The 16,920-nt window shown below is 34.3% G+C and overlaps 1 long non-coding RNA gene across 1 annotated transcript; it reads right to left on the bottom strand.

Moving 5' to 3' along the window:
- Positions 1–1,252: 1,252 nt before the first annotated feature.
- On the bottom strand, positions 1,253–3,503 carry LOC138137542 (uncharacterized). Its single transcript, XR_011161782.1, has 3 exons — positions 3,358–3,503; positions 3,150–3,302; positions 1,253–3,094 (listed from the first exon to the last, which is right to left on the bottom strand). It is a non-coding gene; the product is annotated as an uncharacterized lncRNA (long non-coding RNA).
- Between the last annotated feature and the right edge of the window lie 13,417 nt (positions 3,504–16,920).

The following is a 16,920-nucleotide window of genomic DNA, read 5'->3' as shown; positions in this document are numbered from 1 at the left end:
AGCAAAAACTATATTTAACACGTCCTCTGACGGCTGACGACTTGCGGGATAGGATCCGAGAAGCATTTGCTTCTATTAATCCAAATATGATGAGAAATGTTATTAATGACTTTCAGGTTCGTTTAGAAATGTGCATTGAAGCAAATGGTGGTACCTTCGAACATCTGTTGTAACCTTTTCTGTTTGAAATTTATTTTGTTTGAAGGTGTAACTTCTAAATAGATATAGCAGCATTTTTTATTGACGATCAATTTTTTGATATAAATCTTAAGTGATTCAACATTTTAAAAAGGCATGTAAAAATTACGTTTTTAAGACTTGAGTTATTGCATTAATGCATATAATATGCATATAATATCGACCTGCCCATGTGCATCCAAACTTTCACACAAAAATTGCGCGGTGGAAACCAAATTAGTGACGGTAGATCTTCTAGCCATAAAACCATGCTGATTAGCAGAGATTTTTTATGAGATGTGATGATATTCTTTTAAACAGAATACAAAAATCAATGTCACAGTTAAAAGGAGTTACTGTCAATTGTTAAGAGGACAGATAAATAAACGAAACAGGGCACAACTGCAAGTTCTAACAAAATATACAGGGTTGTGTTAGGTGTATGTAATGTAATGTAATGTAATTTGTCAATTACTTTCAAAGCATACTTTTGCGTTATTAACTTACTAATTTACTATTTTAGTAAATAAATTTTTCAACTTCCACTGGGAAAAATTTAAATAACGCTTTTCCTGTGACTGACTGTCTCCTCCGTCCTGTACACACACACCAACGTCTCGAGAGCGAGAAGAATAATGAAAAACATGTAACGACTAACAAGCACGGTGAAATTCCAGGAGCTGGATAGAAACTCAGATTCAAATTACAAAAGTTTAATTCTCCACGATAGGTAATACAGTGAGACAATCCACGATTATGTAAAAGACAACCTAGATGCCATTTCGGGCGATACAACTGTAACCTAAATTGTGTTGAAGAGTAAAACCTGAATCTAAATGATACAAATAAATTAAAGTAATGTGGTAACTCCAAAAGTAAGAAGAGAGACGAATACAATGTCCTTAAGTAATAGAGGAAATATATAAAGCAAAGTTTTAAATTTGAAATATGAAAAGCGCAGAAGGCGCGTAAAATTTTCAAAGCTACTCTTGTTTGCTGATGATCTGAAGATTTTCAAAAAAATATCATCGATCCAAGATTGTTTTCTTCTTCAGAGAGATTTAAATATCATCGATGAGTGGGGTGCATGTAACGACATGAAGATTAACGTTGCTAAATGCAACAAAATTTCTTTTTTCAGGACTAAAGACCCCTTTTTGTTTGATTATAAAATCGATAACTTTTCCGTAAATGTGGTTCAGGAGCTGCGTGATCTCGGAGTGTTGTTTGACGCCAAACTAAGTTTTGTTCCACATATTACATAATTGTATTGCAGCTAAAGCTTCTGGATTGCTTGGTTTAGTCAATAGAACATTGAAGGAATTCTCTGTCGAGGCCCATAAATTGGTTTACTGTTCAATCGTCAGATCGGTCTTAGAATTCGCGAGTGTTGTCTGGTCACCAACATATTTAGTACATATCCATAATATTGAAAGAATTCAGAACACCTTTCTTCGTACCTGCGCGTGGAAGTTGGGATATGGGGGAGATGACTATACGTATGGAATTATTAGAGATATGTTAGCTTTGGACAGTCTGGAGACAAGACGTTCAAGAAATGATCTGATATTTTTATTTAGGCTGTTTATTGGGTTTGTCGACTCTCCTGAGTTACTGGAGCTTTTTTACTTAAACTGTCCTATAAGAAAATTGAGGACTAGTCCGTTGTTGGCCACTCAATCCCATTGCACCAACTATGGTCTCTTCTCTCCGGTGACTAGGATCACACGAGAAGTTAATTTGCATGACATCGAGCTTTTTGGCTTATCACCAAAAAATTTTAAATCTAAGCTAAATGATATTGATTTATAGCACTTTCTTTCATTAAAGCTTTTGTGTTGATCACAATGATTTTCTGATTTTCTTTTTTTTCTCTCTTTTTTTAATACGAGTATAGTTGATATGAATTGTATTAATTACATTTGATTCGATTAGTTCTTCTTTCTTTTTTTTTAATTATTATAACTATTTGATGTAAAGGGGGTTCCCGTAATAAAACGTATTATTATTAAAAAAAAAATACAAAGTGAAATTTACAAAAAGTGCCGGTTCAGACCAGGCGATTTTTAAATACGTGAAAAATGTTGAAATTAAACTCGAAATAAATTTCTTACACCGGGTCTAGGGCGTGAAAATCAATCCAGATGAGTCCGGGGAAGAGCGAGCTGAAGGAAGGTCCGCCAAGTCCTTCTTTCGCCGCTAGTCCACTACGCCGTCCGTATCCACGGAAGGTCCTCGGGGTCCTTCCTCCCCTCGACCCTTCCTAGGGATGAAACGAAACAAAGTAAGAAAATAGCCCCGATGTAAAAAGTAACAAAACAAAAAAACTTGCCGAGAACCAGTCGCCTCCTCTTTTCTGGCGAGGTCACTTCAGGTCCGATAACATAAACTATGTAAAAGAAATTTGCCAAAATGGTGGACGAAGATAAGATGACGCTGAAGGACCTTCCCAGATAGTTACGGTTCCTGGATTTCGGGATCCTCGGCCGAGGACTGTCTGGTGTGAGGTCCTGCTCCCTGGTGGGATCCTGGGGGATGACTGCGGCTCAAGAGGGTGGCGAAATATGATCCGCCGAAGCGTAGGGTCGTTGACCCTCGTGGATGAAGCCTAGCTCCGCCGCAGCGTACGGTTGAAACACAGGTTACATCTCGACATATCAATCGCGAAGACATACGGATTCAAATCCATGGATGACTCGATTACAAATTAATTTGATCGCTCGATATAGTATTTTGTTATGTGAATTTATGAAATAACAAATGTGTCTGTGGTAATTAATGTGTAATTAATACATGATGAACGAGGTGCAGCAGTGTCGTTATATTTACAAGAAATTTCAAAACTATTCTATTCCCAATACTTGGATTGTCTCAAATTTTGAAGAACAAGAGCGTAAGTACATGCCGTTTTAAATATCTGAAAAATATTATAAATACATATTTTATATCCTTTCTATTTTATATCTATTTACGGAAAGTGCAAATTTGTAATCCAAAGTAATTCCAGCAAACGTAAATGCAAAAGGTTTCAAACTGTTTGTCATAAAAAGTAGCAGAACCTTCTTAGATCTTCTGTCCCACTCATACCATGGACAAATCATCAATGTGTCAAACACGCGGCTAGTCTGCGAAAAAGCGCATTATCTAAACGTCGTTACTTTTGGCTTATTGTAATATTACCTCATCCGTTAGCATTTGACCTGCTACACAAAAAATGGCGACGATAAGCCCATCAAAAATTGCCAATAAGCATAAACGAAGTTTTAATATATTACTAGAATTTTCGAATGTCTGCAATCAATGAAAGAAAATAAATAACATATTAAAATGATGTCATGAAGACACCTACATATAGGATAAAAAATACTATGGAAATAGAACATAGTGCCCCTAGCACTACAAACATCGCCATTGCTGTTCGCACAGTGCTAAGAAATAATTTTATGACTCTGTAAAAAATGATCAATATAAACTACAAAATGAGACAGTACAAGTATACCTTTTTAACGTGATGTGATGATTAATGCACTGACATAGTTTGTCATAGATTTCGTTTTGACAAATTTTGAGTTTGTTCGCTAAGACTCCATCGTCAAAGTTGCAAAACATTTGCAATCGTTGGTTAAGCAAAAATATTTGTACATGTAAGTTCAACATTCCATAATAAAGTATCCCGCATAAACGAACCGAAGAAAACATTATGAATGGGTATGTCGAAAAGTAGAAGAAGCAAGGAATCGTTGACCAACTCCCAAAATATCTTTTTAAGACAGTAGGACACAGCAGCCATTCACTCTGATCACCAAACACTGGCAGCAATATTATGCTCACAATTAGAAGAAATGTAAGAATTAAATAATTATAGCAAACAAATGTTTTAGCTTTGTTCTCAATAATTCGTTGCACCTTAACACCAGCTATGTTTACTGGCCAATAATTTTTTATGGTGACATTCATTAATTCCTTGATGTTATGTTCTAGTAGTATGGCAAAGATCATCGTAGCTTGTATCTTGTTTAGTAGATTTTATATAAGTTAGATAACTTTAAAAACTCTAAGCGACTAACATACTTACATAAACTGTCATTATGACGAAACATCCATATCTTGCAATCAAGTCGAAAGTAAAATTTTCAATAATGAAACAAATCTGAAGCAGCAAGATGAATATGTGGAACACTAAACAAATTATGTTATAAAGTTTTGTAATTTTATGATACGCAAAATCTATATATATTCTTTTCAGTGTTCTGTACGGATGATTACTTGCAATAAGTTTGTTAGTAGAAGACATTGCCTTTCTAAATACTACCAGTAATATAAAATTTTCGATTGGGCAGTCTTCTGTTGATGATGAGTAGCGCCAACAAAAACTATCTACATATTGACATTAACGATTTTTTGTTTATATGGAAAAGCAATTACTGAATTTATAATAAGAAAGCGAAGGTTAACAATAAAGGATCGTCCTTTGTGAATTCTTAGGTGTATTGACTAGAATGTATTATTTAATTTGGTAAGAAACAAAAGAATGAATTTGTGTGAGGTGTACTTTATTCTTATTAATTGTATTTTAATAGCTATACAGCAATTTTATGGAATATTTACCTACAAACATTTTTAAATATTAATAGTCCAGTCAATACATGCATCCGACCTTGCAAAAGGTCATGTAGTCCTCATTTTTTAACATGTTATTTGCACTTCAGCCAAGAATATAAAACCAAATTTGCAACTTCCAAAGACTTGGGTACGCTGCGTGGTGGTAGCCAAGAAACAGCGAAATTTTCGCATTATTTTTAGTTTTTGCGCAATATCTCCTAAGGTATGAATTTCATGGAAAAAGGTAAACATACCTTTTTTAAACAACTAGTAAATTAAATTCACTACAATTTGAAGCCTAAGTGAGCTCTATGGGTTCAGTAGTTTCTGAGATACAGTTCTTCAAAAATTGGGTATTTTTTCCAAAAAGTGAAAAAGTTATATTTACATCTCTTATTTTGTTAAATACGAGTACAACATTAGACAAACAAGTAGACAGATTTCCACTACCGCCGGTAGCGACGTACTAGTCTTACTCGTGTTATGAGGCTTGCGGCACATTCAACTACGTCACCAACCCCTACTTTTATAATGACCCTGTACTACGTGTCCCTGTTAAGAATTTAACGTTTTTTAGAGACAAAACAAAGAGATGATGATAATGTAAAAAACTAACAGATTGTTTTTTATTATCAATATAAGTACATATAATAGTATATTATGTTATGAGGAGCGAAAATGAAGTTTTATGTGCTGCGGCTGGTAGATTGGCTGAAGAACACAGTGAGGCAGACAAACCAACCAAAGCACATAAAACCATTTTTGCTCCGAATAACATATACTATTTTTTCTTCAAACCTTCATAACAAATTATTTAAGACATGTTAAGAAACCAGGTAGGAATTTCAAATGATTTAGCTAGTTTACTTTACTGCCGCTCATCAGCGGAGATAATAACTTCACGGACGCCCTCAGCGGAGATAATAACTTTATCTGCCGCTCTCAGCGGAGATAATAACTTTATCTGCCGCTCGTCAGCTCGTTAGATGCCATGACAATGAAGTGACACTTTAGCATTATCAATGCAGCAGGATAATGTCATAATTTACGGACGTTTGAAGAAAAAAATTATTTAAATTGATCATCACCCGTCATGGTAGCTGTGCCCGCGTCGGGGGTTTCATTGGATGAAGAGTGCAACGGGTGTACCCTCATCAGATTAACCACTGTCAGTGCTAAAATAAAAAAATATATACAGTGAATTTTTTTATCGATGAACCAGAAGGATTTACATAGTGTAAACTTTATTTCGTGTTAATGGTTTTTCTACTGCTATTTTTACAATTATGTTTCGCGCACTTTTAACTTACTTAATTTTTCACAGGTTCTGATAATTTTTTAAAATATACAGGGTGTTTCTGAAATACGTGTGTTAATTTTAACCAGTGGAAGAACGCGCCAAATCATAGAACTTTTCTCTATAACATTTTTACGAAAAAGCAATACAAATTGATTTAAAATTTGGAATAAATTAACCTTCAAACCCGCCTATGGGTAAGGGCGAAAATTTTCTGTTATGATAGAAACAGAGCTTTGTTAAAAAGTTCCATTGTTATAGAAAAAAATTAATAATTAAAATTTAGATTCTCATGGTTACAAAAAATAGAAACTAGTTAATCACACAAAACGACTCATTTGGTAAAAATTGTGGGGCAAAAAATCTTGGAATACCTTTACGAATTTTACAAAATGTTGTAGAGAAAATTTTCATAAATTGACGAGTTCTTTCACTGGTTAAAATTAACACACGTATTTCAGAAACACTCTGTATATTATAACATTACATTACGTTAATAATAATTTCAACCCATTTTTAAATTTTATTATAAGGCCCGGTTTTTTCGCCTTCAAGTAAATTTATCTGGTCAGTAGTTGCTATGATTTAGAATCTGCTATTGGTAGATCCATGGTAATTACCGTTCAAATCAAGTTACTTGAAGGTGAATAAACCGGACCTGACCGGACCTAAAGTTAATACGCTGTGTCCACTGACATTGAAATAAATTACGAAGCTCTAAAACTGAAAAGAAAACATTTTAGCCCCTATTATTAAAAGATTTCCCAATTCAAAAGATAAAAAAAGGACCCAGGGAAACAATTTTATTTAATGAAACATTTAGAATCTAAATTGTAAATTTTAAACTGAAGAGGTGGACAAATATTTTGCTATTTTAAATGCTCAAACTGTTTGCTGAAAGCCGCTAAACAGTAACCTAATCGGTCTCTAAAATGATCGAATAATAAAATTAATAAAATTATTAATATTATAATAAATAAAAATGGTCCAGTAATATGGACTCCTAAAATTGCTGCCCATAAATTCACCTTTTGGGGCCATTGAGGGTGTGTTTCTTGGAAAAGAAAACACCAGAACCTGTACAAAATTAAGTAAGCTGCAAGTGTGCGAAAAATCATTTTGCAATTAGCCAAAAAAGGCCCAATTTACACACGAACGAGTTGAATACAACGTTTTTTTGTTCGACGAGCCCCTTAAAGGCTCCAAATCGCTTAAAACCTTTAAAATTAGCTTGACGTTTCGTTTTGACAAGTTGTGACATTTATCAAAATCCGTTCACATAGGAGAAAAATCTTGGCTATGCAATACCTCTCACACTCGCAAAATATCATTTTCTGGACTAGTAATGCAAATAACTATTACAATTAAAACGAGTTACTGTCAATAGTAAAAGGACATATAGATAAACGAAATAAAGTACAACTACAAGTTCTGAAAAAGGATACAGGGTTGTGTTAGGTGTATGTATTGTGTGATTTTCAATACGGTCTGGAACATATAACAATTTGTCAATTATTTTTAAAGCATACGTATATTTTGTTATGTGAATTTATGAAATAACAAATGTGTCTGTGGTAATTAATACATAATAAACGAGGTGCAGCAGTGTTGTTACATATACAAGAAAATTTCAAAACTATCCCAAGTATTCCAACTATTTGGGTTGTCTCAAATTTTGAAGAACAAGAGCGTAGGTACATGCCGTTTTTAATATCTGAAAAATATTAGGTATAAATACTTATTTTTATATTCTTTCTGTTTTATATCCACTTACGGAAAGTGTAAATTTGTAATCCAAAGTAATTCCAGCAAACGTAAATGCAAAAGGTTTCAAACTGTTTGTCATAAAAAGTAACAGAGCCTTTTTAGATCTTCTGTCCCACTCATACCATGGACAAATCATCAATGTGTCAAACACGCGGCTAGTCTGAGAAAAAGCGCATTATCTAAACGGCGTTATTTTTCGCCTATTGTAATGTTACCTCATTCGTTAGCATTTGGCCTGCTACACAAAAAATGGCGACAATAAGACCATCCAAAATTGCCATTAAGCATAAACGAAGTTTTAATATATTACTAGAATTGTCGAATGTCTGCAATCAATGAAAGAAAATAAATAACATATTAAAATGATGTCAAGAAGACACCTACATATAGTATAAAAAATACTATGGAAATAGAACATAGTGCCCCTAGCACTACAAACATCGCCATTGCTGTTTGTACAATGCTAAGAAATAATTTTATGACTTTGTAAAAAATGATCAATATAAAGTACAAAGTGAGACAGTACAAGTATACCTTTTTAACGTGATGTGATGATTAATGCAATGACACAGTATGTTATAGATTTCGTTTTGAATAATTTTGAGTTTGTTCGCTAAGACTCCATCGTCAAAATTGCAAAACATTTGCAATCGTTGGTTAAGCAAAAATATTTGCACATGTAAGGTCAACATTCCATAATAAAGTGTCCCGCACAAACGAATCGAAGAAAACGTAATAAATGGGTAAGTCGAAAAATAGAATAAGCAAGGAATCGTTGACCAACTCCCAAAATATCTTTTTAAGACAGTAGGACAGAGCACCCATTCACTCTGATCACCAAACACTGGCAGCATTATTGTGCTCACAATTAGAACAAATGCAAGAATTAAATAATTATAATAAACAAATGTTTTAGCTTTGTCCTCAATAATTCGTTGCACCTTAGCTCCAGCTATGTTGACTAGCCAATAACTTTTTGCGCAGACATTCATTAATTCTGTGATGTTATGTTCTAGTAGTATGGCAAAAATCATCGTAGCTTGTCCCTTGTTTAGTTGATTTTATATAACATCAAAAACTCTAAGAAAGTAAAATACTTACATAAACTGTCAATAAGATGAAACATCCGTATTTTGCAATCAAGTCAAAAGTAAATTTCTCAATAATGAAACAAATCTGAAGCAGTAAGATGAATACGTGGAACATTAAACAAATTATGTTATAATGTTTTGTAATTTTGTGATACGCAAAATCTATATATATTGTATTCAAAATTGTATACGGATAACTACATGCATAATGTTTGTTGGTAGAAGACATTGCTTTTGTAAGATCTTTCTAAATATTACCAGTAATATAAAGTGTTCAATTGAGCAATCTTCTGCTGGTGATACGTAGCGCCAACAAAGACTATACAATAACTATCTACATATCGACACTAATGATTTCTTGTTTAAATAGAAAAGCAATTGTTGAATTTGTAATAAGAAGCGAAAGTGAATTATAAAGGATCGTTCTTTGTGAATTCTTAAGTGTATTGACTGAAATGTATTTTAACCCTCCACCACCCGGCGGCACGGCAATTTTGCCGGAGTACATACACTACGGATAATACTATCAAGTAATAGTGCAGTGCTTATCAACATAATTACCGGCGTCTCGCCTCCAGATTTTGACTTTTTTGTGCGCCAACAAGAACTATCTACATATCACATTAATGATATTTTGTTTATATGAGAAAGGAATTGCTGAATTTATAATAAGTAGCCTAGGTTACTTATGAAGGAGAGTTCTTTGTGAATTCTTAGGTGTATTGATTGAAATGTATTATATATTTTGGTAAGAAACAAAAGAATCAAGAATTTGTATGAGATGTACATTATACTTATTAATCGTATTTTAATACCTATACAATAATTTTATAGATTATTCAATTCATCTGTCAGTTAATGTTCATCCACCAATAAAACAAACTTAATTTTAGTGATTTCCATTGTTACAAAAGAATTGCAGCAGATGATATTGGACTAGTAAAAATATCAGCGATAATTTAATTCATGTATAAAAAATCCCATAAGCCGCGATGCATTTGTCACTTTGACATCGGATAAAGTTAGCCCTAACTTTGCATCTGGATAAAATGTGCTTAAACTTCCATGGCAAACTTTTTCGAACCTGATTATTGTTTGTTGTTATGAAAACGAACCAACATTCTTAAACATTGACACAGCTTGTAATAAATTGACGTGCAAAATGGCGAATTCAATTTTTCATAATTACCTACCTATCATTATTCATTAAATTATCTCATCGAATTACGCTCGAGGTTTTTTTCGTCCAGGATAAATTTTCATTTTTTAAACTTTAATTTGGTTTCTTTTTGGTAAATTGACTCCACAAACCACCAGATAAAAAAAACTCGTCCTTCGAACTCGTTTTTTTATCGGGTGGTTTGTGTCGTCAATTTACCAAGCAACCAAATTATCGTTAAAAAATTCAATTTTATCCGGACAAAAAAAGACCTCTCGTGTAATTACAGTCGACTATTTTACTAGTACTTATATTTTAAACAAATGAAAACTTTTGTTTAAACTTTTTTTCAGCGAAAGAATGAACACGGAAATATTATTTTCTAATAAATTGAAATGTACAATTTGAAAATTTGAGGAATTTGATTTATTAAATAGTCTTCCAAATACGATTCGTAGTCAATGTTATGCAGATCATTTTTGCAGTGGTGTTACGCATATCAACGGCGCTTTCGAATTCGACTCGTGCTAACACACTCGTCAAATTCATATCCCAGCGCCGTTGACATTCGTAACACCACCACAAAAATAATCGGCATAACATTGACTACTCATCGTATTACTACTGATTATTTTTTGGTCTTCACTATTTGAAATCTTCGGATGTTAGGGATGTATTTGTCTTTGAATTGTTTAAATAAATAAAATACTTTACGAAGAAATGTATATCACTTTGCGATAAGAAGAAGATTATTATGTTTACATATTTCATCTCGGGACGTGCGGGATGGTTCCACCAGGCCTGGCCTCTTCACGAAACGGCACCCTTATTCTAACCGCACCAACGTTCACTGCTTCACCCTACGGCTTCTGGATTCGATCGTACCGCCAAAAAAACTCACTTGGAAACGCGCGAGCGCCTTCCGCAAAGAGCAGTTGAGGGAAAACGCTCGAATTTGCGCGAATTGTTCAAATCGGTGTTGGCGAGAAAATTTTAAAACATAACAGTACATAGTTTTCTTCTTCTTCATAAAGAATAGAAAACCTACATAACAAAACACTAAAGAAATTCTCGAAAAATGTCATAAAACCTTTAAAAAATTTTCGCTTCCAAATCTCCATTTTATTGGGGGATACGGTTGAATTCCCACTAACTTGTAACTTAAGGTCCTCTCGCCACTGTGGGAACGTGTAATGGCAGCGTAGTTTTCGCATTAGCTCTGGAGACCCAGTTAATCAATCAATCAATAATACATGTATTCAATTTTAATGTGATACATTTTTGTTGGCAGGGTTGGATGTTAGGTGGTGGGCTACTAAAGCTTAACGCCTTTGCAGCCTTGGGAGTTATAGTTATTAAGGTATCAAGGGTGTTATAAGGTTGATAACGCCCGAGGTCGGCAAAGTGAAACCCGAGGGCCTCTAGCCCGAGGGGTGTACGCCGACCGAGGACGTTTCATTATAACACCCGTGGTGCCTTCAACATTTAATGTACGACTAAATTTCGTGTGTTTTTGGATTGTCAATGATTTGAGAAAGTAATTTATACCAATCAGTCAAAATTTGGTCGTTAGTAAGCAACAACGACCTAATAACGCCCTAGAGCCTGTTATTTGAAGATTATGCCCTAGGGGATTATTTCTCTAATAACGTATCAGAAAACTGTGTCATTATCGTTCAATAACAACAAAGTCAGACACTAAATATTTTATTTCTTACTGATATGTCAATAATACCTTAGTTACGGTAACCATTATGACACTCCTAATTCCCTAGGGATATTAAGAATCCATAATTCCCTGTCACTTTGCATCTTCAGTATTATCACTGAAATACTTTCTTTTCAGTTCTTTTTTTACATAGGATGATGTATTTTTAAAATAAAAAACCTACCAGATCTTGAAATTACGCCTTTAATGTAATTCCACCTATACATATAGAAATGTTGGTTCCCTGCATCTCACTATTTTAAGAATTACATAGCCAAAAATAGTATATTATATATTGAGGGAGAGAAATGCATGATTTTTCCTAAGGTGCAGTTTGTAGCCAGAGGGCGAAGCCCGAGGGCTACAAAGCACCGAGGGAAAAATGAGCATTCTCTCCAGAAGTATATATACTATTTTTTTCACGGTAGGGAGTAGAAACAGCACAAAAATCTCAAATTTTAAGAATAAAAAAATGATGACAAATGAGTTGTCATCTTTCGATGAATTTAATGGAATTAGTAGTTGCCTTGACAACACAATTAGATTTTTGTCACAACAGTCAAAAAAAATGAAAACTCCCATTAGATTTTTGTCACAACTGTCAAAAAAATGAAAACTCCCTAGGGAGCAAGTATTTGCAAATATTTGCTCCCTAGGGAGAAAATGCTCTACTTCTGTCACGATGTTGACATCCGAAAAGTTGATTTCTACTCCCGATCGTGAAAAAATAAAATTATTTAACCGTCAAATACCCGATCCATCTTGAATTTACTTTATTCGAATATTAGAATTTACACATTCGAATTTTACATAGTCAGCTATTCAAATATTCGAATAATTCGAATAGGATTCCCAAGACTCATCATGTCATTCATGCACTATCAAAATTCAACTACATATTTTCATCGTGTATGCATTAAAAACGGTATAGTCAGGAAGAAGTTAGGTTTCGAAGCCAGATGTTATATCATAGTTATTTATTTAAATGTAGGTTATAACAAAGCTATTTATTTAAATGTAGGTACCCTTAAAAATTGACGCTATTAATGTCAAATTTCAATTGTCTCCATGGCTAACTAACTCTTTTTAGAAAATAACCATTTCGAATAAATTAAATCATATTTTTTTTCTCGATTTTTTCCTATTGCAAGTGTCAACTTTTTTTCCACATTCAAATGTAGAAAAAAAAAAGCTTTACAAGAATAGACTAAGAAATGTATAATGTACTATTTTAAGAAAAAAGTTGACTGTCTTAACTTTGACAAATGTCATCGTAGAGAAGATTTGACAACGTCATCTATTGTAGTTTCATAAGCGATTTACAAATATATATGGTTTGCTGTACTTTTTTCTTAAAATAAAAAAGATATAGGGGCGCGAATACCAATCTGAATCACCCGGTATATTCAGAGAAATCCTGGACAATGCACAAAAAGGAATTCTGGTAAATGAACAACAAAACATACCCAAAGGAAAAGAGTAAAAACGTATTCATTAAAATGGCACCAACCATTAAAAGTCGAGATTTAACCATGAATACAATACTTAGAATGTTAGGCTGCTATGTGTTTTTCTTTTTACTGTTATATTAACATGAACGCTAATGGAAGGAACGATAAAAAGATTGAAGCACTTGAGATGTGGCTTTCCAGACGAATACTGAGGGTATCATGGATAGAGCATGTAACTAATGCTGAGATCCTTAGACCCCTTAGAGAATGTTAAAAAAAATTAATATCGGGTGGTTTTTTTAAATTTCACCTCGTAGTAGGCGTTGAAGAGTCGAATTGTGAACGCACTACTCATGTAAAACATAAGATTTAAACAGCTGATCCGTGATCCGTAACCTGTATAGTGCGTTCACAATCGACTCTTGAACGCCTACTATGAGGGCGAAATTTTAAAAAACAGCAGATACAATCAAAATAGGAAAACTTTAATATCTAAGCCGCCACATCATGCGAAATGAAAACATATTCATGAAAGCATATTACAAAAAAAGTAAAAAGAAAGAGAAGCGTTGGAAGGAGTCAAATTTCATGGCTGCAAAAAGAACCTGGTTTTCCATGACAACCACAGAACTCTTCTGAGCAGTTGTAAACAAAGGTACATTAGCCAATACGATCGCCAACGTTTGGAACAGATGAAGAAGAAAAATCTGTGGCTCATATCTCGTGCTCGAAAAAATGCCTATTTAACTAGTTTCCGTCATTGTTTTTAAAAATTATGCGCCAGAGAGTAATTCATAGAAATAAGTTAACTCATCCAGTTCATTCTTGTTAATTTCACTTCTGCTTCATTCCACCTCATTTTTTGAAACCAGCATGTTGACTGACGACAGAGGCCCTCGCCAAATACAAATAAACCAGGTGGTTTGAGGGTGCGACAAAAATATGCACGAATATTGGAGAATAAAGGCGGGTTCATACTATGCCGATCGGCATACTGTTCTAGTATACTTTAGTAAAATATCATCTGGACAAAGCAAATATCGACAGTACATTAAAATTTCTCAAGTTAAAAGGAACAAAAAAGTTTGTTTAGAAAAATAACGACATTTTCACATGTTGGATGTTAAACTTGACAACTTGACAAAGTTTTATAAGTTGCAACATGCATAAAATAAAACAAAATTTGTCACAAAACACTTTTGTGTGCAACCGTACGCGAAATGAGCACTTCGCGTGCCTAGAACAGGCCGTGAAATTAAAATTTCGCAACCGTTGCCTTGACGACGGCCGTAAAAGTAAGTCATTTTAAGATTTATAATTTATTATCACAATTACAATATATCTATCACCATTTTTGCGGTGTAATCTACAAAATCTGGATTGGTTACAGTTAAAGTTTGATTTAAGCCAGTTTTTGTGTCAGGAACGGCCACTATTAGTACAGAATTTTCATCCGGTTTGAAATTCCAGTCAATTTCAAATGGGGCCGCCTCAAGGACTAGGGATCAGTAAGAAAAATTCCCAATTATCGATGTATCTACAACAGACACGTGTAAACTAGGTTAATTTTTCATCGATCAAAAAGAGAAATATCTAGTAACTAGCAGTAGCGGCTCGTCAAGATCAAAGCCGGGTAGGCACCAGCGATTTTTTTGGTCAGTCACTTGGTCAGTTTTTTCGCATTATTTTTTTTTTTTGACCTTGCACCAGTTCAGCGGTGGTGATGGATATAATGCTTATTATTACAAAGGTGAGACGTAATTTCAAGATGTTCCACTTTTCCCTAACCTGGACGTTTTGAAAATGACAGTAACATTAAGAAAACAATATCATGCATTGGGTTTATTATGGAAAATAAACGACAACTCTTGCTGGCACAAAAAAATTGCAATATAAATTAGACTTGATAATTTCACGATTTTCCCGTACGCTATTCTTATCTAAACTTTTCTATTTCCATTTTCCGAGCGGGGACTATTACGAGCGAGAACCGGGGCTTTTCAAAGTGGTATGGCCGTTGCCGTGGGGTCTATTACGGTGGCAATGTTTTGTTTACCGAAAAGAACGAATTTACAAGCAAAAGCAATATGCTCTTTACTCTTATTGTGCTTCTCTAATGCACGCCCTAAATCGTTCAAATCAGAATACCCCGTTTTTGTCCACACTGTCTCATTATTAGTCACGAACAGAATAAAAAAAAAGGTTTTTTAAGTAATTTACTGCCAACAAGCCAATCATATTTTCCGTACCTACCACGAATTAGTAAATGCACTATTCTGTTTGCCAGTAGTTACCAAAGTTTTACTTAGATCAGTTACATAAGGACAGGGTCTCTTTAACTGTTTAATCTACATAAAACTTATCTTCGTAGGAACGCTTACAAGACCGGCATTTATTTATCAAAAAATCGAGATCGACGTTAACAGGAACGACAACCGCCTTTTGTTCTTGACTGGTACTTGCCATTGAGATCATTTTTATTAAATTGCTACTTACCTACTTACCATCACTAGCCTGCATAACCTAACTAAACCGCAATGTTTAACAACAACAACATTAAATTTCAACTTCTGTTCGAGGCGCCGCTTCCCAACCTTTTCGACACAACCATTGTGTCCGTTAATCGCTCATAGTCACAATAATCATAATATAAAATAAAATTTTACGACTACAATGAAAATGACAAAACTACAGAGGCATTGCCTCGAGTTGCACTTTGCTAAACCAATAACAGTGTATGACGGGTTGATGGTATTCAGTTCTTTATTCCACCAACCACACAGCTTAGGCGGAAAAATGAAGTGGCATATTTTACGGTGCCTCTACGGTACGCTGAATGCTCTGAATAAGTCTACGCTCTGGGCTCTGCAGTCCGAAGCGAAGGCGCCGAATGCAAAACGCGCCAAATACAAAATACATAATCAAATTAACACATGCAACAGTTATTCTTCGATAATAATTAATTCAATGTAGGTACAAAATAAAAGTATACAAACATAAAAATATTTTTATACTAAAAAAATCAAAAATTATCTGTTAAAAAAGATTTTGGTTAGTAAAGTATTTGGTGAGGCACTGCCTCCCCTGCCTACCCAGAGAAGCCGCCCCTGGTAACTAGTAGCATATCCTGAAAGTCATCAATAGACATTTTGGTTAATTTGTCTCTTCGCACGGCCCCTGATATTCCCACGATTAACATAACCTAACAAGGAGCAGATGATACAACTTATCATAACAGAACATTTACCTTCCACAATGAATAAATTCCAGCAAATAGGTACGCCAATACAACATTATCCGACACGTTTGTCACATTCTTCGTGTTACACCAGTCTCAAAGTCACTGTAACATTTTTCATACTACCGTTTAGATTTCCAGGTATCAAATTAGCCACTGCACAATTTATAATATTTTTTAACTCCGGATGAGTATGTACACGGAACTAAAACATCGTAATTTATGTCATTTCTATAGCAACATGGCGACATGTAAGCCGACTTTATTTTTATTGACAGTGAAGGAAATTTTACTTGTTAACTTTATAATTACAAATTTTCGGTTGCACACAAAATGTTGTGTACACCTTGGCTACGAAATCCTTTGACGATCTCGAGATTGAATTGCCTCGGCCGCAAGCGACCTCAGCGACAATTTTTCTCTCGGTTCG

Source organism: Tenebrio molitor, chromosome 8 (assembly GCF_963966145.1).
Source record: "Tenebrio molitor chromosome 8, icTenMoli1.1, whole genome shotgun sequence".
Taxonomy (NCBI): Eukaryota; Metazoa; Arthropoda; class Insecta; order Coleoptera; family Tenebrionidae; genus Tenebrio; species Tenebrio molitor.
The sequence above is the reverse complement of the archived record's forward strand: the minus strand, read 5'-3'. Positions and strand labels throughout refer to the sequence as shown.